The following is a 25318-nucleotide window of genomic DNA, read 5'->3' as shown; positions in this document are numbered from 1 at the left end:
AAATGACACTCAGCTTCAACATAGCAGCTGTCAGTTGTACATTTTATGTGTTATGAACACTGACTTTATACAGCAGCACAAAGATGATCGTCATAGCGATGAGTCCAAAAATGATAGACATGGAGGCAATCAGCACTGTGAGAGCCTGAGACGGGACCTCCAGCTCTGTCACAATCTGCAGAACACATAGAAAAAGAGCAGATGAAAACTGACTCCCACAAGGTCAAAATGCCCTCCAAAATATCCTTTAAAGATATGAGTGTATGTACATTTTCTATTTTACAACGCCATCAACGCTCATCCAATCCAATTTTAGAGTCAGGACTTTACTTTTTATAACCAGTGTTAGTAGAATGTTTTATTTTTCTTACAGAGAGCTGGTGAGAGTCATCAGAGGGATACTGGATGTACCTCTCAGTGTCAAATGAGAGAAATGCCCAGCTCATGATTCTAACATGCAAACCAGATCCCTGAAAAACAAGATTAGAATCTATGACAGTTACCCTGCATATCAAAATATATAATGCATTTGATATATCATAATGCAATGTTTTACCTGCTTGCCTGAACTAATATTCCCTGTAAACCTGAATCTGATTGCTTGATCAGTCAACAACTGGATGGTGCAAACAATGAGGTGACACGTTGAAGCACTGCAATGCTGCAATGAAGGAGAAAGATACAACTCTAGTTACCTTAGCACAAAAACTCTGATATAGGAGGTAAGGTCTTAAAGATAAGAATAAAAGTTAATATCACATGTGTCAGAATGGAGCTTTTGCCGTTCGTGGAGGAAACTTGGTTTTCACAAGTTGTAATGGTTCCATTCTGGGTCACATAAAAAGGGAAAAATGGCAGTGAGTCTTTCACAACACACATACATTTATTTATTTATTTTTCTTTAAAGACTCATACAGTTTAGATAGCACAGTTTCTACACTTTAAACATCTTAGTTACGTACGGTAACCCTCGTTCCCCTTCAGTCGTTTTACTACGACGTTACATATGGGAACTCCCCTGAGAGACAATCACCTCTCAGCTTTAGAGAAAAGGCCAATGCGAATTGGCGAGTGGAATTTGCATGCCGAGCCACTCCCCCGGACATACGGGTATATAAGAGGGCGGCGTGCAACCACTCATTCAGATTTTCGTTTCGGAGCAGCTCTTTGTTTGCTACGGAGGTCAGCAGAAGGGGAATGCTGTCTCCAAGCACAAGTTGGCCCATTGGGTGGTAGATGCCATGCCGTGCCCCCTAGGAGTTCGAGCTCACTCCACTCGGGGTGTTGCCTCCTCCTATGCGTTGGCGCACGGTGTCTCTCTAGCAGACATCTGCTGAGCTGCGGGCTGGGTGACACCCAATACCTTTGCGAGATTTTACATCTCTGCGTTGAGCCCGTGTCCTCCCGTGTGTTAAGGTAAACATCAGGTCATTTGCGATAGGCCGGCTCGGTTTCGCCTCCCCAACGGCTGCTTCAGGTTTCAGAGATCTGGGCACGGGTGCCAGATTGTGCCCTTCCCCTGAGGTCCTTCCTCAGAGGCATGCGCCAGGGAGTAATGGAAGACAGGAGCACCGGCTCCGAGAACCAGATCCTGTTGGGCCACTAGCAGGAGCTGTTCCCTGTGCTCCCTGACTTTGCGTACTCTGTGTTGTCAGTCCAGACCAACACGTGCTTGCCCTAAACCAAAGGTCTGAACCTCTTCAGGGCCAAAAGCACTGTCAACGACTCTAGGCAATTGATATGCCAGTGCAGCCGAGGGCCTGTCCAGACCCCTGAGGCTGCCTGCCCATTGCACATGGCACCCCAGCCTGTCTTGGAAGCAACTGTTGCCACCAGAATGCGTCAGGAGACCTGTTCTATGGGGTCGTAGAAACGAAATGTCTTCCCAAGGACTGATGGTTTTGTGACATACTGGAGTGATGTTCACACGGTATGTACCTCGGCACCATGCCCATCTCAGGACTTTGGTATGCAGCCACTGCTGTAGCGGTCTCATGTGCATCAAACCTAAAGGCGTGACCGCGACTGAGGATGCCATGTGCCCCAGGAGCCTCTAGAAGGATTTTAGAGGAAACGCTGTTCTGCACTTGAGTCTTCTCACGCATTTTAGGTGCGGTTTGCACAGGACTGAGCACGGCCCTGTGAGTGTAAACCGCAGGAACGGCCTGTGTCTTGGAAGGATCGAGACATGAAAATACGTGTTCTTCAGGTCTATGACCACAAACCAATCCTGTTCTTTGATATGTGATAATATGTTTGAGGGTTAGCATCTTGAACGGGAGCTTTTGCAGAGCCCGATTCAAGACCCTCAAGTCTAAGATTGGTCTGAGTCCGCCATCCTTCTTGAGTACAATGAAGCAGGGGCTGTTAAACCCTTTCTTTATTTTGGCTGAGGAGACTGGATCTATCACAGGGTATATGTCTGGACAAGTTCTGCATTGACACAGCGCCTGGCCATCCCATGGAGGGCCTGACACGCTGTGATAACACCCAGAAAAGAAGGAAATTGCTCCTTTATTGCCTATGTGGTACCGTCTGCCAGGTGGCAGACAGCCGGGACGGAGTCGAATCCACCACTCGCCCCCCTCACTGAGGGTGGATCCAGGCAGGTCAGCAGGTTTCTCTCCTCTGAGCTGCCCATCTTTAAAGCCTGGCAAGGGTTCCTTGTGTCCTGATGACGAGCTGGTGGTGCCACCTTCCTGCGAGAACTGGACCGTTCTGGCAGGGGGCCGTCCTTGGTGCAGAGCAGGCAGAGATTGCTGCTTTGGAGAGGCAGGGCTGGGGCCCGACCCCGGTCGAGGCAGGATGTGCTTTATGGCCTTTGTCTGCTTATTTACTGTGGAGAACTGCTGGGCAAATTCTTCCACAGTATTGCCAAAGAGACCAACCTGGGTAATGGGGTCAAGAAAGCGAACTTTCGCAGAATCCCACATTTCTGCCAGGTTTAGCCACAGGTGGTGCCTGTGGACATTGCCCTCCCCAGAGCCTGCGCCGTGACTTTCGTAGCTCAGAGAGCATAGTCAGTCGCTGAGCACAGCTCCCGCAATAACTCTGGGTCGGGAACACCCTTGTGCAGATATTTCAAAACCTGATACACCTGCAGGATGGCTATGGCGCTCAAGGTGGGTGCAGCTTGTCCAGAAGCCTGTTGCCACGAGAGTGGAAAAAAATGTACAGGCCGTGGACTGGAGTTTTGGGCTGTCCCGCCAGGTGGCAGTGTTTTGCGGGCAGAGGCGCTCTCCATTTGGGAAACCTCCGTATACCCCCTCGCTGGACCCCCATCGAGAGTGGTGCTGCTTCTCACAGAGAGACACTGCATTCACTTCCGAAGAATAGAACGAATGAGCAGATCTCATGCTGGCCTATTTATACCAGGTTATCCAGGGTGTGGCCAGCTATGCAAAATCTGCACACCCAATTTCATTGGCCTTTTCTCAAGATATCAGAGGTGTTTGGGCTCCCAAGAGCGACCCCTAGTGTCGTACATTCGACACAACGTCGAAGTGAATTACAGAAAGGGAACCTAACTTACTTTAGTTATTTTAGAATTAAATGGCCAAAGGAAAGTAAAAAAAAAGTCTGTAAGGGGAAATTGAGGATTTCATCAAGAAGTCATCTGCCACTTGATGTTTGTGGCTGGTTATGAAGGTACTGTAAAGGTTATAACCATATTACCCTACATTTGAGCAATACTGAGCTTTTTTTTATATCAGTGGCTGTCTTTTGAAGTTAAAGAATCTTTTAATCTTTAAGATCCTTGGGTAACACTTACTACAGATCTGGCCATTAAAAATGCGTCTATTTTCACGCGGCAGCCTGCAATTCGGCACGCGTGGTCACGGAAAGACCTGCATGGGCTTTTTCTGATTTTTTTTAAACGTTGTTGCGCTTCATATAATATCCACCAGGTGGCACAAGGAACAACATTCTGTAGCCAAACACAGCTCCGGGCGTTGGTCACAAATACCGTTAACCAGGGATGTACTGGCTATTCCCGGTGGGCCGGTGGAGTAGTGGGCCGATCGCCGAAGAGAGAGACGGCGCTATTTTACATTACAGCGCATTCGAAACTGCAAAAAGCAAACGACCCAAAAGTGTATTTTTTAATAAGTGCCATTTTGCGCTCTCGTGAATCATCTCATGACAAAGTGTAGACACCAAGTAAATTCAAGATTCATTGTGTAGTTTAGAGAGCTTTATTAATTATAACGGAACTTTGTGAGATCTCTATGAACTAAGATTGGTGACGCTTTTAGTCATAATAAAGGGAGCGCGCTTTGCACTTTCCAGGCTATAATCCATTCAGAATTTGTATGAAACTTTTGTTTTTCCGACACATACATGCTACTATGTTTTGGGAATGACATCTGCATATTTATGCTGGGTTCATTCTCGAAATAGCGGTGAAGCAATGGACGGGACAAAAATATATTTTTCCTCCTTTTTTTAACGAACAGCGCCAAGCGGAAGACTGATCATTGTCTGTTTGATCAGTTTGCCTTCTCAAATCATCACGACTTGTCTAAAATAAATTCTATAGATATAAAACAGTTAAAGTATAAAACAATGTTGGTTTAAACGTTAAAGTAAAATGTTTGTGCAGAAATTGGAAGCTAAAGCCGCTTTGCAGGACATCGAGGCGCCAGCGCAACCACTTGCATTTTTTTCAGTGGAAGCAATTTAAAATTATCCATAATTTTTGCTCACAAAGGTACGAGTAATCAAAAAGCGTTACAGCGTTTTTATAAAATAAAGAAAACAAAAATGATGCGCTTTCTTCCGTCTCGTTCTTGAACAGGGGCACTTAACAAAATTAAAGGGAAATGCATGCCTCACAGACATGATAAATATATCTATAGAAAGCTTTAAATTATTACTTAACGAAATAAAACAAATCGAAAACAAAAGCTCTTTCATTATGTAATCCGTAAAGATTAATCTCTCTCTAAAGGCGCGTCCAAAAAAAAAGAGATCTTTGCGACACTGACTCAGAATACACTAGTTTATTAATAAATAATTCAGATTTGTCCTTACTCTTTCCCAGACACATTTATTGTTATTTACTTTTGCCGGTGCTTTGTGGCAAGTTTCAGCCTATTGCTTGTGCTTGAACGCGAATCTTTTCCAGCATAGTTCTAATTAATTTTAATTTAAGTAAAATATTAATTCAATAAGAGCCTGATTAAAGATCAATATCAGTGTCTAAAATAAGGTGTTTGTTTCACTGTTTACAAATATTAAAGTACTGATATTTTACCCCAAAATGAAAATTGTCATAATCTACTCAATATCACTTAATTCTGTGGAACATAAAAGAAGATAATTTGATAAATTCAGTAATGTATGTCTATACAGTAGAAATTATAACCAGATATGTTTGGTTACATTCTACAAAATATATTTTGTGTTTCACAGAAGAATGTAAGTCAAACAGTTTTGGAACGAGAAAATTATTTTTTTATTACAGAAAGTTTTTTTTTACAGAATTTATTAGCAATAAATTTCCTGCATTCTAGCTTAAAATTAGTGCTTTACTGTGTTCATTTCTATGTGACAAAAATGCATTATTAAGTTTTCACTTTCAAAACTTTCACGGGGGAACTCATGGGCCAGATGGGCTGGATTTGTCCAGGGCCGAATTTTAATCCCACCCAGTCCATCCCTGCCGTTAACAATAGTTAAATGATTTTATCTTTCCTAAAAGTATAGTTCAAACGAATAGCAAAAAGCTATTCATAAGCAGGTGCAGTTGTAATATTATTTTCTTTTCTTTTTTTTTTTCCTGATGGACATTTATTAGACTGCATTGGAAATAGAAATGTTAATTTCGGTTATTTTATTTTTCCCAACCGACAACCGACATTGTTAAATTATTATTAACCAACAAGATAATGTTAAATTACAATTAATATTGAATTGATACGTGGCTGTGACTCATTAAAAACAGCTAAATTCGTTTTCAGGGGTTAATTGTACACAAGCAAAAAGCAGTATAAACATCAGAACATCACACACATCACGTGCAGAGCTTGTGCACAGAGAAAAACCTAATAAAGCTATATATAATAATAAATAAATTAGGCCCATATGCGAAATATATTTTTCTGAATTAATAATAAATTAACAAAACGAAAGAAAATAGAATTACCAAATAGCAGCCTATATGCAGAATTTCAGGCAACAAACGAGTAACACAGCACAGATATTTCTTGCGTTTTGGACTTTGACCCCAGGCAATATCTTACGGCTTTCACAACCCTTCAAATTACAACATATAACCTCACAATTGTTAAGGGTCGTTCGTGTCACTTTTAAACTTGCCATTTCACCTTTCACCTTCCCCCAACCTATGAATAAAGGTGTAAAGAGCAGGCTTGGCTCCAGGAGGGGGGGTGGGGGGTTAAAACCGGATGCATTACAAAATAAAATGCTTCAGCAGTGGTCAGCAGTGTTGGGCAAGCTACTTAGAAAATGTAGTGAGCTAAGCTTACAGTTACTCTTCATTAAATGAAGCTTCACTACACTAAGGCTCAATCCCAATTCTACCCCTTACCCCTACACTTTGCCCTTCCCCTCCGTTTGGCGCATTTACGTGAAGGGGTAGGGGTGTCTCATTTCTCGTTTAGTTGGAGGGGTAGGGGGAAGGGGAAGGGCCAGATAGCCCTCCAAACAAAGATTTTTCGGGACCTCACTTCAAACGAAGGGCTAAGAGAAATTTCCATTTTCCAACATGGCTGCTCACTCGAGCAAGCAGACTCATAAATATAAGTAATTTTTGACATTAATAAGGATTTTTATGACAGTTTTTCATTATATGTATATTACCTTCAATCTTGTGTTTGTGTTTATGGTGTTGTTCTGTAAATAAACGTTTGCAAAAAAATCGCTAAAGTTTGCTAGCAGATAGCACTGATTGCACTGATTTATATTACAAAATATATTTTTTATGTCATATACACTTGACTGCATGTTAGAAACATGAAAGACCATGTGGCGCGGGAATTTGCAATGGTGTAGTGGACGGTATACGCAGGTACAGTATACGGCGTATATAAGGCTACTTATATCTGTGTACTTATAACTGCGTACACCCACTTTTTAAATCCCCTCTGATGCGCATTATTCAGTAGTGTCCTGCATTAGCCAAAATCATGGCAGTCCACCACAGCCACTCATATGTGAATAAATCGAAATAATTGCTAAAAACACCCAATAAAGACAGCGATGATGCAGTCAGGACCGTGGTGCCGCCTTGCTTTGAAATGTATTTGATAATTGCACCCGCCTTTTCTCCCACACCCCAGTCATTTAAATCAGTACATAATAATGAAAACAATAGGATCCAGTAAACGAATGCGCTCAAATGTAAAGTTCAAAAGGAAATTCACAAATGAAGCATATACCCACTTCTCAAGGCACCACTACACCACTGATTTGCAATTTGCCGAGCATGTGATAACGCATTGTTTGTTTTGCTTACGGCCATATATGTACATGTGAATGAACGGTGCGTACACCGTACATTTGTACTTTTTTCAACGCGACACCATTTTTTTCAACATCTTGAAATGTGTGATAAACATCGGCGCATGTCCTCTGATGTAACATTAGGAACTAGCGACAACGTATGATGACGTATAACAGTGTTGTAGTGGTTTCCCATTCCTTAGCTAAGCTAAGCTACAGCAACACGGCAAAAGTAGTTTACTACATCTAAGCTATTTTTTAAAATGTAATTTTTCTACATGGTATGAACCAACATACCAAATCTATGCTTTCTCAGTGGTCAATAAAATTGTCAGTCATACAGGCATAAAAGTTCAATTTACTTGTTTATTCAAGAACGCTTCCAAACCAATTTGGCAACAAAAATCAGTGTCATTTACAGGGCTGGATTTATCTCATATTGTGACATAGGCAAACTAAATTTTGGGGGGTTGAATTCTTTCTTTTAAAAAATGTTTTGAAAAACAATGGCACTTGTTTCTGAATATTAAACGAATAAAACAGGGAAAACACAACAATACTGACTAACTGAATAAACTAAGCCATATATAAATGGTTAGATTTACTTCCATTCTTGAACAAAGATAGTAATTGATTTCATGATTTAATGAGAGCCTGATTTTTTTAATTGTCAGAATTTATAGAACAGAACACGGATGTTTGAAGTATCAAGAATATTATATCTCCGCTCCTCGAGTACAATTCCTTTTTGGACGCGCCTTGAGAGAGAAATTTATCTTTACGGATTACATAAACGAGTTTTTGTTTTCAATTTGTTTTATTTCGTTAAGTAATAATTTAAAGCTTCCTATAAATATGATTATCATATCTGTAGAAATGAATACAATATTAAATAATTATATAGGCGATGCTGTGTATGCTAATGATGTCTGTGCGCATTGTAGACAGCATTCACAAGTTTATCATGAATAAACATTACATAAAGTACTTCAAATTTAATAGCCTCACAAGAAACATTTTATGCATCCCAGAGTCTTGTCCATTAACTGACCTTCTTTTTTTCCCGTAATATTTGTATTATTCGTTTATATTCATTATTTTCACCTTTATTTTGATCTCTTTACAAAACATTCTGAATGTTTTTATTTATTGTGAATCACTTAATCTAAATAACGTTCTGTATATATGCTATTTGCCATTTATTTTGCAAATATTGTAAACGACAATTATGCCAATAAAGTTTTGACTTAATAATTGTATTTATGCCTGTGTGTGACCATAAACGATTTACAAATGGAACTAATGATTCACTCGTCAATGAAACTGGCAGGATTGTGCCTGTTCTGTTCAGTGTTTCCTAGTGTTTCCCCCCTCACTTGAACTTCAGTTGGTTTTTCCCTTTGTCTTCCCCTGTTACTCTGTGTCATTTGGTTTGTCCCTATTAGCTTTGATTTTGTTCACCTGTCTGTAATTTGCTACACCCCCTGCCACTCCTATTTAAGTTGTTTGTTTCCTCAGTTTCAAGGTCAGTCGATAACGTCTCATGGTGTTTGTTCTGCTCCTCGGGTTTTGTTTTGTAGTTTTGTCATGGTTTTGTTCCCTGTTTGTTTTGTTTATAGTTTTGTTAATAAATAAGTGTTTATTGGATTTCCTTCTCCTGCGTTCGTTCTCCTGGCTCCTCGTCTTCCCCGCACATCGTGACAGAAACACTATAGGTTATCTATTAATTAGATGAAATAAAATGAATATATATATATATATATATATATATATATATATATATATATATATATATATATATTATATTCAACCTATTAACTGCATTCCAGTAAAAATACCAGCCATATAGCTTAATCAAAGCTTTAATGGCATGTCAGCATTTATCATTTAGATTAAGTAAAGAGATCGAAATGATGGGAAAAATAACGAATATAAACGAATAATACAATTATTATGGAAAAAAGAGTAATAAGACTGAGAAAAAAGAGTGGATAAGACTGTGGGATGCATAAAATGTTTCTTGCTGGGCTATTTAATTTGAAGTACTTTATGTAATATTTATTCATGATAAACTTGTGAATGCTGTCTACATCGCGCACAGACCGCATTCGCATATACAGCATTGCTTATATAATTATTTAATATTGTATTCATTTCTATAACAATTAATATAACAATTTCTTAACTCAAAATAAAATATTAATAAACCTATCTCTGATAATCCTGGGTTACTATGAAATGCATGTTGTTCCCTCAATATAAGAACTCGTTACCTCGACAAAATGATCTCGTGGCCACGACATAATGTGACGTTCCCACGAATTAATATTATGTTCCCACGAATTAATATCTCGTGGCAACGACATAATATGACATTCCCACGAGTTTATATGTCGTGGCCACGACAAACATAAGTGAACCGAAGATGTCCCCTCCAGGTCACTGTACAAACGAGTCTTGTAGCTTGCAGCGATGTTTGCTGCCGCTTCAGTTCAGTGCGTTACATGACTGCCCCCTACTGATCATGTCTTTCCTGTGTCAAAGCATTTTCTAGGATCCCTCACAATACACCGGTGTCACGCGAGACCACTTCCATTCCCGCGCGCATTTTAAATGGCCAGATCTGTATGAAGCCCATATTTATAATACATTATACGGGTATTCTTAAGCCATTATAATGAATTCATAAGGCATTATAAAAAAACTTTTAATATGTTATTTCATATTATGAATAGTCACAAGAACAGGTTTAATGTATTATAATATTTACTTATTAGTGGTTATAGCTTTTAAGAGTATTATGATTTATAACACACAGTGAACACGTTGGATCCATTTATGTTACAATGGATTATATTTCTTACAGTTATAATGTATTATAAGTTCCCTATCAGTCGGTCTCTTTGAGACCGACAAATTGGGATCTCGCTTAGAGAGACCAATGCATTTCATGTAAACTAAATGAGCCAATGCACATTGGTATGCGATTATTGCATCCAGCTGCCGCTAATCACTGCGTGAGTATAAATAGGCAGCTGGTGCAGCACATAGTTAGCTTTTTGCTTTGGAGCCGAGCGGTTCAACATTGTTCTGCTCTCCACTGAAGAAACTGAAACGAGTTCAGCGTGCTCTTAGAGCTCTTATTGTTGGCGGTACGGCGCTTCAGCGGTGGTCATTTTCACGTGTCGAGTGGGTTGCACACATCTTGCTGCACTACTCCCTGTTTGTGTTGCAGGCAGCAATCTCCCCTGTGCGCTTCAGCATGCTAAAAGAGCGATCCTAAAGAGCATTCGCGGGTGGCTGCCTTTTTATAGGTATAGACACTATTGTCACCCGTGCATTTCTGGATGTGGTTGTTACCTGGCGATGGGTAATGGTCACAATCACTGCCTCACGTGTCTGGGCGTTAAAGCGCATTGAGGCAGCTTTTGTGGATGAGTAATGCTCTCATTGCGGGAGTATGAGCATCGCAGAGTTGCGGACCAGGCTCTGTTTCCTGTAAAGGAGCAGGGTTCCAGTGCCTCTGTCCCGATCTACCATTCCCCCTGGCAAACGCCTCTGCCAAAGAGCTGACTGGTCTGACAGTGACTGTGAGGAACTCCCCAGCAACAAGGGGTTCCTCCTTCCACTGACACTTTGCAGCCAGTGGAGCTGCCAAAGGAACGGGCTCCCTGTGAGGTACCACTCGTATTCTTCAGGGCTCCCCCCGACCATCACAGCATTGGAGGGTGAGCCAGACCTCTCTGGGGGGGATGACCTGAGCACACTGCCGTCCACAGGGCGGTCAGCAGTGCCAGATGCGGACCCGGAGATAATGGCTATGCTTGTCTGGGCTGCCGAGAGGGTAGGGCTTGAATGGCTTCTACCTGGCAGGGCAATCCGTTGCTCCCCTCCAAGGCCTGTAGGCATTCATTGGCCCTGATCGGCAGTGCCTATGTGGCCAGCGGAGAAGCTGTCTCCGCCTTAAACGCCATGGCGTTACTGCAGGTTCATCAGGCCACAGCACTGAAGGACCTGCACAAGGGTGGTCACAACCCGGAAGTTCTCACAGAACTCCGCACCTCCTCGGACCTTGCGCTACATGTGACAAAGGTGACCGTGTGGTCTCTGGGTTGTGCGATGTCCACTATGGTGGTCCATGAGCGCCATCTCTGGCTTTGTCTGGTTGACATGAGGGGGACAGACAAAATGCGGTTCCCAACCAGCCTCTTCGGCAATGCGGTGGAGAAACTTCACCCAGCAGTTCTCAGCTGCACAGAAGCAGACTGAGGCCTCAAACACATCCTTCCCCCGGCGTGCAGCTGCTGCATTCACCTCAGCCTGCTCGTCGCCGAGGGCACCCCCTACATCTGCGAAATAGAGCTGGTCCCTCCAGCCAATATGAGGACGGGGTTTTACAGCCCTTACTTCATAGTACTTCACAGGTTACAGTTCAACACGCAGAAGTGTCCGTCCCCAAGATTGGTTTGCAGCGATCGACCTGAAGGACATGTACTTTCATGTTTCAATCCTACCACGCCACAACCATTTCTACGGTTTGCGTTCAAAGGTCGAGCATATCAGTACAAAGTCCTGCCCTTCGCGTTCTCTCTATCGCCCCTTGTCTTTACAAAAGTCACAGAGGCAGCCCTTGCTCCCCTCAGAGAGCAGGGCATCCGCATCCTCAACTACCACGATGACTGGCTTATACTGGCTCAGTCTCAGGACCAGTTGTGCAGTCACAGGGACATGGTGCTAGCGCACCTCAGCTGGATGGGTCTTCAGGCAACTGGGAAAAGAACAAACTCTCCCTGACAAAGAGGATCTTGTAGTGGACCGAACATTCCAGGGCCCAGTTTATGGGGAGGGCCTCTCCCTGGCCACAATAGGGGACAAAGGTTTGCTACATTTTGATTGGATCTTGTTGGACTAACATAAGCAAACTGTCCAACGCCATCAGATAAGGATGCCAGGACAACTGCCATGCACCTCTTAGAGGGCATGAAGAAGACCTTTGGTACAAAACCCAGGAAGGACAGAACCTCCTATTGGCCAAGATGCAGTTTCTGCCCTCCACCCACCTTGAGACTGTTTCCTAAGGTTGGTCCTGATGGAACCAGCCAATCACAGCATGGAAGTGGAGAAGCACCAAATTGCAATCTCCTCCTCATCGGAAAGGTATAAAGGTACCTCTCCAAAAGACACTCCTTGTTCTGAGTCTGCGGCCCGTTACAGGGAAGGCAGCAACAGATAACCGTTCTGAGTCTGTGGCCCGTTACAGGGAAGGCAGCAACAGATAACCGTTCTGAGTCTGTGGCCCGTTACAGGGAAGGCAGCAACAGATAACCGTTCTGAGTCTCCGGCACGTCCAGGGGACAGTAACAGATACACCATCGTTCTGAGTCTGAGCCCTGGCAGGGTAAGACACTAACAGAGCAACAAAGTACTGATACAACTCCATTCTGAGTCTCCGGCACGTCCAGGGGACAGTAACAGATCAAACTTCTTTCTGAGTCTGCGGCCCATTACTGGGAAGGCAGCAACAGATACCTCCATTCTGAGTCTCCAGCTCCACAAGAGAGAGACACTAACAGACACATCCATTCTGAGCCTACTGTCCAGAGAGACAGAAACAGATGCTCCACGCTCCAAGTCTCCAGCTTTGAGGCAGCAAAGGAAAGATATATTTTCCACGTTCAGAGTCTTTGTCCAGCAAGACAACAACAGATGCAGCACGTCCTGAGTCTCCATCCGAGAGAGAGACAAAGCGGATTGACCAAGTTCTGAGTCTCTAGCCCAGAGAGGCAGAAGACCAACAGACATTTGCAACAAGGTTAAGCTCCAGCGAGCAAACCTTCACTTCAGGTACCTTTGCTTGCGTGTTCCAAGCTAAGGGTCTTCAGCACCTACACCAGGGCCACATCTGCGTGTTCCAGATCTTAGGACACTTTGGTGCTCCAGGAGATCAGCATCCTACAGCGCTTCATGCTCAAGGCTGAGAAGAGAATTCACCACCACCGTACTGCTCAATCAACGTAAATATCACTTCCAAACCTCTTCCAGAGACCTTGGCATTGTTGTGTACTATCAGTATATGATCTTTATAATTTACATTAAATATTGTATTGCTGATTACAGCTGATAACAAATAATAGCTCATTTATTTGTTTGATGCATGATGAGGTTCTTCACCTTATTTGTTTCAGAGCAGTTACAGTATCTTTCCATAAGATAACATAGCTCTGACATAGCAACACCCAACTGAATCACTCGCATTTTATGCATCTTATGCATTACTCTTATCTATCGTTTGTTAATAAATTTATTTTATTACACTTGTGTCTTTCTTGTGTTGATAATACAGTGAGAGGTTCTACAAGTTAGATATCCCACCAATCTTTCTCATGTGATGTACTCATAACCGCACATGAAGTGACACGTGATCCAAGAATCATAACGTCATCTGTGATATGAGTACCCATCACTACACTATTTCGCTTTCCTAGTGGGCGAAAGCAGAACTCACTACATAATTGGCGTCCCTATGTGGGCCAAGTTAAATTGAAATGAGTCTCCTGTAAAATTCACTACATAATTGGTGTCCCTGGGTGGGCTAGCTTAGAATGAAATGAGCCTCCTGTTTTATCAACTCAAGTCAATACACTAAAGATAACAATAGAAGTAACTTTAGCAGGCAACTAAATCTTTCACTGAGTCAAAAACCAATTGCATAGCAAGAGTGTTTTCCTCTAAGCCTGATTGATAGTTTCCCTGCTCAACTTTGGTACTATTTATGAATAGGATTGGTTGCAAAGTGTATAGAATTGTGATTTTTATTGCTGCATAGAACTTGCAGATATTTTTCCCAAAATTGTTGTTAGCCCAGTTGTAATTGTTGATTATAACTAATTGCTACTAGAAATATAGTATAGAGTTCCCACCTTGTAAGTCTATTATAGTTTCTAGAATTTTTTTATGTGATCCTGTCAGGTAAGGGTAACGCCCTCTGACAATTTATAGATGCATGCTAGAATTCGCACCCCTTGTCTGTGTCTGACATTCGTTGTCCTAATAGCTCAGAGCTGCTCACACTTGTGGTGAACTTTAAGAGCTAACTAATACAGGTGGTGTATTTATTTATTATATACATACACACAAGTATTTATATACTAAATAAATATGGCTGACTTGACCACTGAAGCAGTGAACCAGGCCTTAAAGGGTGCTTCACTATTAAAGCTTCTATCCAGCCTAGCACTAAACTGGCCTATCCAACCAAACCAGGCCATAGACAAATTAACCCTTGCCCATGACCAGGATAAAGATAGGGATTTAAGGTTTCAGGAACTCAAAAACGAGTTGGCTGATTTGTGTAAGGATAATTTGAAGTTAAGAGCTAAAGTATGCAGATTGTCTTCAGATACTAAATTCTTACAGTCTTTTACTGATAGTCAGGAAGCAGAGCTGAAAAAGCTAAAAACTGACGTGGCCACTCTGCAAACAGAGTTGACCCATTCCCATAAAGACATGTCAGTACAGACAGAGAGATTAAGTGCAGTAAGTACTAATCTGAATGAGACCAAAGCTGAGTTAAGGTCAGCATTGCTTGAAATTTCTGAGCTGAAAAGGCAACAAGAAATTAGATGCAAGACTTGTGATCTGCTCATGCAACAACCTTCTAACTCAAACGTTACCCAAATCCAGCATAGGGAACAGTTGAGTAGAGTACGAGCTGAAGCTTCAGCTAGAACATCTGTGATGGCTAATAAAGATGGCATTACAGAACAGAGATGTGAAGTAATAGGAACAAGGATGAGTGAATTGGATATAGGCAGGCACCTCCCCCATAAGCAACCTGAACCACAGAGGGTGCATACCCACTCCACCAGTTCAGCTGTGAGGGAACCCCTGGTGAATAATCTTTCACAGGGACAGTCTTACCAGGAAAATGGTAACTTTTCAGCCTCTAACAGCCTCACCATGAGTGCTGGCTTCACCCACTCCTATAATGCAGCTTCTAACTCCACCCTAGGTAGAAAAGCTAGCTATTCCTTACCTGAGTCTCCTAGCACACAGCCATCTATAGACAGCCGCCTGCATATTCTCAGAGAATTATCACGTGACATAGATGTGTTTAACCCCGAGACTTCTGATAACAACATAGAGTTGTATTTAAAGGATGTTAATGCAGTGTTGACTTACTTCCCTGAGGCAAGTATGGCTGACAAAGTCTTTCTTCTGAGAAAGACCACCACACGAACCGTCCGTGGTTTAATAGATAGACAGAGCCCAGCTATTGCTAACAATTATGACGAATTGTGTAAAGCCCTTCTGTCAGAATATACTCTGTATCAGAACCCATCTGCCTCGCGTTTCTCAGCTTTCCGAATCAAGCAAGGCCGTCATGAATCTCCCAGAGAGTACTATGAGCGCTGGAGGAAAATGTATTTTGCTGGCAGAGATGACCCCAGGGCAGAGGAGGATGTCATGTTTAAGAGTTTGTTTGTGAGTAATCTATACCCAACTGTTAGAAAACCACTCATACTTCTGGTAGATGTTGATCGTATGTCTGCAGGAGAACTGAGGCAGCTTGCAGTGCGAGCATGGGACAGTGAGAGGGTAGGCACAAACAGGAAAGACAGAGAGCCAGATACATCTGTGCTTGAACCAGGAAATGACTGTAAGGCTCCCCTGCAAATGGAAGTGTCAGAACTTCCCCAGAACAGGTTTGTCCATTCCAGCAATCTCCAGCAGAACAGCCAGAGCCCTAGGTTCTCAGGTTACAGGGGACATAACAGTCAAAGACATTCCCCCAGGAAGGAGAGCAGACAGTGGGAGGACAGAGAGCAAAGACAGAAGAAGGGTAGAGATGGCTATGAGAATGGCCACAAACACTGTAGTAATTACAGAAGTAGGAAATCTAGAGGAACTGAGAGTAAGGATGCTGAGAACTTAGCAGAGATCCAGCACCTACTTCAAAAAGCCCTCAAGGATCTCAAGTCAGGGGAGAACACCTTCACTGACAGAGACCTGGTCTTCTCAGCATAACCAGGTTGGGGCCCCTCCCCCTCCACCTAACATCAGAGTGTGGACAAGAGACATGGGGAAAGGGGGGTACCCCATAATTGAACAAGGTCTATCCGTGTCAACAGACAGAGAACACCTTCACTGACAGAGACCTGGTCTTCTCAGCATAACCAGGTTGGGGCCCCTCCCCCTCCACCTAACATCAGAGTGTGGACAAGAGACATGGGGAAAGGGGGGTACCCCATAATTGAACAAGGTCTATCCGTGTCAACAGACACCCGGTCCTTGTATTACATAAGACATAACTTTCAACCAAAAAAGTGTTCTTTACTTTACACTCCAGTTTTGTTTCCAGTTTAGACTTTTCAGTCAGTGTTATAACCTACAAGGTTATAATTTTATATGCCCATGACAATCCTTGTGGATGTCAGGTAAAGGGGGGTCAAGCCCCTATGAGACTACTGATCAACTAGTTTACTTCCCACATGTAAAGTAAAACATTGCAGATCACAGTCAGTGTTGTTCTAATTTGTTGTTGTCAGTTCTAACCAATCTCCCTTCCAAAGCATCCTTCCAAAGAGAGGTGTAGCTGATTGGACCTGTTAGGCAGCCCTCTAGAGGCAGCTGCAGATTTTAGACAGGACACTCAAATTTACAACCTCCACTGCTGGTCAATATACAGCCACTTGAGTCGCACCATTCACCGGGTAGCCAGGGTAATGAATGTCATACAACATGATCACTCTCATTAATTGGTCTGTATATTAATGCAATATATACTTATGATTTGAGTGAGCTTTGCTCCCGATAATTAGACAATATAAACAATCTTGTCATATGTGGTACCAAGCAAACAAGCTGAGGATTCTCTATTCAAGCATTGCAAGGAACTATGTAAACTTTGCAGGTGCACGTAGCTTACAGCTTCAATAGTGCCATACCAAATTATGTCAATCCAGACATTTAAGGAAATGGTTTCCTGCTAAATCTGCTCAAACAGTTTTGATGTTTACTCTTACCTTGATACTTTCTTTAGAGATCGTAAACATAGCCTTAAAATTATCTTTAGGACAACTTTTGGTAACACTTTATAATAATGTTCAGTTGTAAGTCATTTATAAGTGGTTAGTTAATGATAAAATAATGATTTGCAAAACATTCATAAATGTTTAAAAAGTGATATGGTAACAATTTGTGTATGTTTTGTTAATTAATTTACAAGTAATTAGTTAATTATGAACTAATCATTTACAAAACATGATTATACATTTACAAATGATTATTAAGTAATATGCTAACAATTTACAAATCTGTCATAATTTATCTTAAAAAATAGCATATCATGAAATAATCAAACAGATCCTTAGTAGGTGGTTAATACGTTACTAGTTAATATATTATTTGTCACTTAAAATTAATTAAAATATCAATCATTTACATTTTTATCCTTCACTGAAGATCGCATCATGAATAAATAATTTACAAATCTTTCTGCATCCCCTAATGTAAAGTGTAAACTTCTCATCAGTTGTAAATGTTGTACTCATTATTCAAAGGTCTTTCCCCCAGTGTGTATACCCACCTGATGCCCACACAACCTGGAACCGGCAGGTTTGTAAAACATTTAAAACTGATGAGTAGTTTACACTTTAGATTAGGGGATGCAGAAAGTGTTGTAAATGCCTTGTATACACCAGATCTTGTAACATGTAAGAAAGATCTACAAATGATGTGTAACACATTTACAAATAATGAATTGTTTACACTTTAGATTAGGGGATGCAGAAAGATTTGTAAATGATTTATTCATGCATTTACACAACAGCTTTTGAAAACTTGAATACTGGGCTGACTGGTGAGGGTAAAGATGTCTTCTCTGGCAAACATGAGCTCCAAATTATGCAATATGCACTCTGCACTTATTCACTATGTACTTATGCACTATGCACCATGTAGTGTATGAATTATATAAGGTTATTTTGTATTTTATAACACCCTAAACAAACTTTCACAGGAACCTCAATTTTTTTTTTCATATCAACTTCAAATTTGGAATAACTTATTTTAAATGTAAGACTTCAAATTGACATCAAATTTAGGATAAAAACTATTATGTAAAATATGTATTTTATATAAAATATAATAAAAATTGCACAGTGTATTTTCTTTACAGTAAATTTAAACTTCTGTAATTTGTTAATACCTTTTTTTTAATTCCGCTTCTGCAATAATCTGCTGATTGTTTTCTTTAAAAAGAGACCTACCTTACATCTGTACTATAGTCATGTTTTATAAATAATTAGTTCATCATTAACTAATTACTTGTAAATTAACTTGTAACTGACTTGTAAATTAATTAACAAAACATACACAAATTGTTAGCATATCACTTATTAATCATTTGTGAATGTTTTGTAAATGATTATTTCATCATTAACTAATCACTTATAAAAGACTTACAACTGAACGTTATTATAAAGTGTTACCCTTATTTAGTTAATTTAGCTCTATATAGAACATATTGAGCCAAATTTGTACTTGAATGCCAATGGTCAGACGGAGGAGGTGAGGTGTGTGTGTTTTGTTCCTGCTGTTCCTTTTAGTGCATCGCCCAGATCAACGACTTTGGGTCCTCGATCAAGCCGATCAGGGGGGATGTAGTGGACCACGCATTCCAGGGCCCAGTTTATGGTGAGGGCCCCTCCCTGGCCACAATAAGGGACAAAGGTTTGCTACATTTTGATTGGATCTTGGTGGACTAACATAACCAAACTGTCCAACGCCATCAGATAAGGATGCCAGGACAACTGCCAGACACCTCTTAGAGGGCATGAAGAAGACCTTTGGTACAAAACCCAGGAAGGACAGAACCTCCTATTGGCCAAGATGCAGTTTCTGCCCTCCACCCACCTTGAGACTGTTTCCTAAGGTTGGACCTGTGACGGTCATAAAAATTCCTTAGGATCTCCAGACGCAGCAGCAATGGGTGAAACAAAGAGAGATCACAAAGATCCATCCAAATCCATTCATAACTATGTTTTCAAACCTTGAACTGATGTGAACCATAACACACACATCTTATACTTATTCAGAGAAATAAGTATTCTCACTGACAGCGATGTGTAGTGCAACATCTTACACAAACTCAGCTGTTAATGGACAAATGAATGCATGCATGACAGTTCAATCTTTTCCCATCATGTTTGGACTTAATGTGTTCATTACATGACCAAATGTTTTCTGATTGTGTTTTGGAAAATGAGAAATGCACCAGTAAAACATTATTGACACTTTTCTAACTTTGTGTTTGGACTATGCAAATGACTTCCACAAGAGGAAAGAAGGGTGGGCTACCCCATGTCCCCCCGCTCTGATGGAACCAGCCAATCACAGCATGGAAGTGGAGAAGCGCCAAATTGCAATCTCCTCCTCATCGGAAAGGTATAAATGTACCTCTCCAAAAGACACTCCTTGTTCTGAGTCTGCGGCCCGTTACAGGGAAGGCAGCAACAGATAACCGTTCTGAGTCTCCGGCACATCCAGGGGACAGTAACAGATACACCATTGTTCTGAGTCTGAGCCCTGGCAGGGTAAGACACTAACAGAGCAACAAAGTACTGATACACCTCCATTCTGAGTCTCCGGTACGTCAAGGGGACAGTAACAGATCAAACTTCTTTCTGAGTCTGCGGCCCATTACTGGGAAGGCAGCAACAGATACCTCCATTCTGAGTCTCCAGCTCCACAAGAGAGAGACACTAACAGACACAACCATTTTGAGCCTACTGTCCAGAGAGACAGAAACAGACGTTCCACGCTCCAAGTCTCCAGCTTTGAGGCAGCAAAGGAAAGAGATATTTTCCACGTTCAGAGTCTTCGCCCAGCAAGACAACAACAGATACAGCATGTACTGAGTCTCCATCCAAGAGAGAGACAAAGCGGATTGACCAAGTTCTGAGTCTCTAGCCCAGAGAGGCAGAAGACCAACAGACATTTGCAACAAGGTTAAGCTCCAGTGAGCAAACCTTCACTTCAGGTACCTTTGCTTGCGTGTTCCAATCTAAGGGTCTTCAGCATCTACACCAGGGCCACATCTGCGTGTTCCAGATCTTAGGACCCTTTGGTGCTCCAGGAGATCAGCATCCTACAGCGCTTCATGCTCAAGGCTGTCGAAACGGATTCCTGCTCCTTTTCCCACTGACTGCTCCCAGCACAACCAGTGGAAGAATTCACCGCCACCGGACTGCTCAATCAACCACAGAGAACGTAAATATCACTTCCAAACCTCTTCCAGAGACCTTGGCATTGTTGTGTACTATCAGTATATGATCTTTCTAATTTACATTCGATATTGTATAGCTGATTACAGCTGATAACAAATAATAGCTCATTTATTTGTTTGATGCATGATGAGGTTCTTCACCTTATTTGTTTCAGAGTAGTAACAGTATCTTTCCATAAGATAACATAGCTCTGACATAGCAACACCCAACTGAATCACTCGCATTTTATGCATCTTATGCACTTTATTCCTTTTGCATTTATTGTATTCATTTAATAGTTGATTACTCTTGTCTATCATTTGTTAATACATTTATTTTATTACACTTGTGTCTTCCTTGTGTTGATAATACAATGAGAGGTTCTACAAGTTAGATATCCCACCAATCTTTCTTATGTGATGTACTCATAACCGCACATGAAGTGACACGTGATCCAAGAATTATAACGTCATCTGTGATACGAGTACCCATCACTACACTATTTAGCCTTCCTAGTGGGCGAAAGCAGAACTCACTACATAATTGGCGTCCCTATGTGGGCCAAGTTAAAATGAAATGAGTCTCCTGTAAAATTCACTACAATCTCTTTTCTCAGTATGGAGTTGGACAAACAGACGGCATGGAACGTGCCCAGTCAGTGTAAAACTGCTTGAATACGTTTAAGAGCAGGACAGTAGTCCCACTGAAACAATTTCAGAGGCTCCTGGGGCATATGGCAGCAGCAACGGCAGTTACCCCACTGTGGCTGCTCCATATGAGACCGCTTTAACACTGGCTCCATGGCTGAGTCCCGAGGTGGGCATGGCAGCGCGGCACACACCAGTTCAAAGTAACACCGGCCTGCCGCCAAACCTTCACCCCGTGGTCAGACCTCACATTTCTTCAGACAGGAGTGCCCATGGAACAGGTCTCCAGGCATGCTGTGATACACATGGATGCCTCCACCACCGGCTGGGGGGCCATGTATGACGGGAAGGCAGTGTCGGGGGTTTGGATGGGCATCAACTGCCTGGAGTTGCTAGCAGTGTGCCTTACCTTGAACCGTCTCAAACAGCACTTACAAGGCAAGCACGTGCTGGTCGGCACGGACAACACTGCGACTGTTGCGTACATCAATCGATAAGGTGGTCTATGCTCCTGTCGCATGTCGCAACTCACCCGTCACCTCCTCCTTTGGAGTCAGAAGCATCTGAGGTCACTTTGTGCCATTCACATTCCGGGCTTGCTCAACCGTGCAGTCGACAAGCTGTCATGAGCTGCGCTTCCCGGAGAGTAGAGACTTCATCCCCAGATGGTCCAATTATGCGTTTCCCCCAGTGAGCCTTCTCGCACAGACACTGTGCAAAATCAGGGAGAACGAGGAGCGGGTTCTGCTAGTGGCGCCCTACTGGCCCATTGGGACCTGGTTCCCGGAACTAATGCTCCTTGTGAGCCCAGTCCACAAGACACGCTTACGCCTTTAAGTGGAACCTGTCTCATCGAGAGGACCCCCAAAGATGACAGACCTGCATGCATTTTTGGTCTATGAATTGTATAGAGTTCGGGCTGGTAGATTCCCAGGTAACCCTGAGGCCCTGGCCTGCCTATGTGCCCAAGGTTCCCACTACTCCCTTCAGGGACCAGGGGGTGAGCCTGCAAGCGCTGCCCTCAGAGGAGGCAGACCCAGCCCTAGCTTTGTCCCATCCGAGCCATAAGATGGTATGTTGACCAGACGCAAAGCTTCAGGACCTCAGACCAGCTCTTTGTCTGTCACGGAGACCGGCAGAAGGGGAATGCCATCTTCAAGCAGAGGACGGCCCACTGGATAATGGATGCCATCATCCTGGCTTATCAGGCACAGGGTGTGCCCTGCCCGCTCAGATTGCGAGCTCACTCAACTAGTAATGTTGCATCCTCCTGGGCACTATCAGTTTAATTATTTTGATGGTACCTCTTTAGACAGCTTTTGATAAGCAACTACATGTCAACTAGCAGTCAATGGAACATTAGTAATATGTCTGCTAAATATATGCTAACACTTTATTTTGATAGTTCCCCAGCAGACAAACTGACTATCAGTAACTTTGCAAGTACGTCAACATTCTACCTACCGTAACCTAACCTAAGCCTACTAATACTCTAATGAGATTTTGGTAACACTTTCTATGAAGCCCCTATTTATAATACATTATGAGGGTATTTCTAAGGCATTATAATGAATGCATAATGCATTATAATAAACCTTATAATATGTTATATTATCTCATAAATACTCATAACAACAATTATAATACATTATAATACTTGGGTATTTGAGGTTATAACTTTTAAGATTATGATTATTTATAACACACATATTTATTCTACCTAATTTACAATGGACTATATCATATTACATTTATTTTTTTCATTTATATTATATTTTATTTTGATGGTCTATTGACTATACGCAACTTTTCAACTACATGTCAACTAACACTCCTTAGAGTATTAGTAGACTTAGGTTAAGGTTAGGCTAGGTAGTAGAAGGTTTACATGCTTGCAAAGTTACTTATAATCAGTTGTTATAGTATATACAGTGTTAGCATATATTTTGCATACTAATTTAAAAATTATTACATAAAAATTACTGTTAGCTGACATGCAGTTGCAGAGTTACTTATAAACAGCTGTCTAAAGGGTACCATCAAAATAATCAAACTGATAATACTAATGTGTCATATTACACATTTATCTCATCTAATACCTGATCTTATGGTTTCTTTGAAAAATATTATTATAATTACTTATAAGTGGTCTTTGTATGCTTTAAGTAAAGTGACATGAGAAACATGGCAAGATATGAGACTTATAACATGTTATAACTATGGAGGAGGTAATCATACTGTTAAAAGCTATAACCACAAATAAGTAAAACATTATAATACATTAAGACTGTTCTTATGAATACTCATAAGATGATACAACATATTATAAGTTTTTTTATAATGTATTATTAATGTATTATAATGCCTTAAGAATACCCTTATAATGTATTATAAATACAGGCTTCATAGAAAGTGTTACCGAGATTTTTTTAGTAAGTAGACATGTAGTTTCAAAGTTGCTTATATTCAATAGATGACGGGGAGCATAAAAAAAAATGTAACCTAACGTATAAACATTGCATTTTTTTCAAAAATGAAATTAACTAGCTGACATCCAAACTAACATTAGCCTCACAGGGAACAATCAAATAACACTTCTAACACCTAACCACTTACAAGATGTAGTAAGAAACTGTGCAGATCTTAAATAAACAATGTTAAGATTATAAATGTCCATTATAAATGTAAAAGTAGATTTAATATGGTGTTCATTGTGTGTTATAAATAATCATAATCTTAAAAGTTAAAACCACAAATGCGTAAGCATTATGATGTATTATAATTGTTGTTATTATTATTTATAAGATTATATGGTTTTATAATACATTATGCATTCATTATAATGACTTAAGAATAACCATAATAATGTACTATAAATATTAGCTTCATGGAAATGTTACTGATTCTTGTTTTTCCACAGACACTTTATGTAATTAAACAAAGACACATTAGTGTTTACTTCAAATTAGATAAATGAATCACCCTATTCATCCCTGACCACCTCTGAAGATAGTGTATGTGTGTATGAAATTTTATTGTGTTTTTGAGGTTGCAAATGAGTCTATTTAAAGTTCAATCAAATCAATAGAGACAGATTTTAATAGGTGCAAATTGAGTAAAATGTCTGTAAATGACCTGTCATAAACTCACTATTTCAGGAAGAGACACACTCCATGAGAAACCTGAAGCCATCTTTACTGGAAACACAAAGGAAATATTCAAAGGTACAAAAAGTTTTCCTGTGTTCTCCACCTAGATTTATTTTTTGAGGATAGAGAGAGAAAAAGGTTACCAGTTATGAATAGACATTAACTGGCTATATGGAAAAAGGAACAATTAAATGAGCTTAAATTTGAAAGTCAATATAAAACAACATTTGACCCCCATTTTGTTCTATAGTGGGGCATATTTTGCAGAGTGAAACAAGAAAAAAATGGACTTCAATTTATTTGATAGCGAATGTAAATTTGCAGTGAATTGTGGAGCAATGCCCCTAACACATCATTACCTGTACCAACCAAATCCTAAAACCAAGTCAATGATGTGGCTTTGGTTAACATTATAAACAAGATAGCATAAACAGGAAACAGAAAAACTTACAGCTTATATTCGGAAGATTAAAAAGACAAGAATTAGTGGTAACACTTTATAATAACGTTCAGTTGTAAGTCTTTTATAAGTGATTAGTTAATGATGAAATAATAATCATTTAATAATCATAAATTTGATATCAATTTGAAGCCTTACATCTAAATAAGTTTTTCCAAATTTGAAGCTGATATGAAAAAAAAATTGAGGTTCCTGTGAACGTTTGTTTAGGGTATTATAAAATACAAAATAACCTTATATAATTCATACACTACATCAGGGGTCATCAAACTTGATCCTGGAGGGCCGGTGTCCTGCAGAGTTTAGCTCCAACTTGCCTCAACACAC

General features: G+C 40.9%; 1 long non-coding RNA gene across 1 annotated transcript; it reads right to left on the bottom strand.

Annotated features, from left to right (window-relative positions):
• Positions 1–371: 371 nt before the first annotated feature.
• On the bottom strand, positions 372–24697 carry LOC141334558 (uncharacterized). Its single transcript, XR_012355575.1, has 4 exons — positions 24533–24697; positions 760–828; positions 557–661; positions 372–470 (listed from the first exon to the last, which is right to left on the bottom strand). It is a non-coding gene; the product is annotated as an uncharacterized lncRNA (long non-coding RNA).
• Between the last annotated feature and the right edge of the window lie 621 nt (positions 24698–25318).

The sequence above is a fragment of the Garra rufa genome, chromosome 5 (genome assembly GCF_049309525.1).
Source record: "Garra rufa chromosome 5, GarRuf1.0, whole genome shotgun sequence".
Classification (NCBI taxonomy): domain Eukaryota; kingdom Metazoa; phylum Chordata; class Actinopteri; order Cypriniformes; family Cyprinidae; genus Garra; species Garra rufa.
Note: the sequence above shows the minus strand (reverse complement) of the source record. Positions and strands in the feature narration are given on the sequence as shown.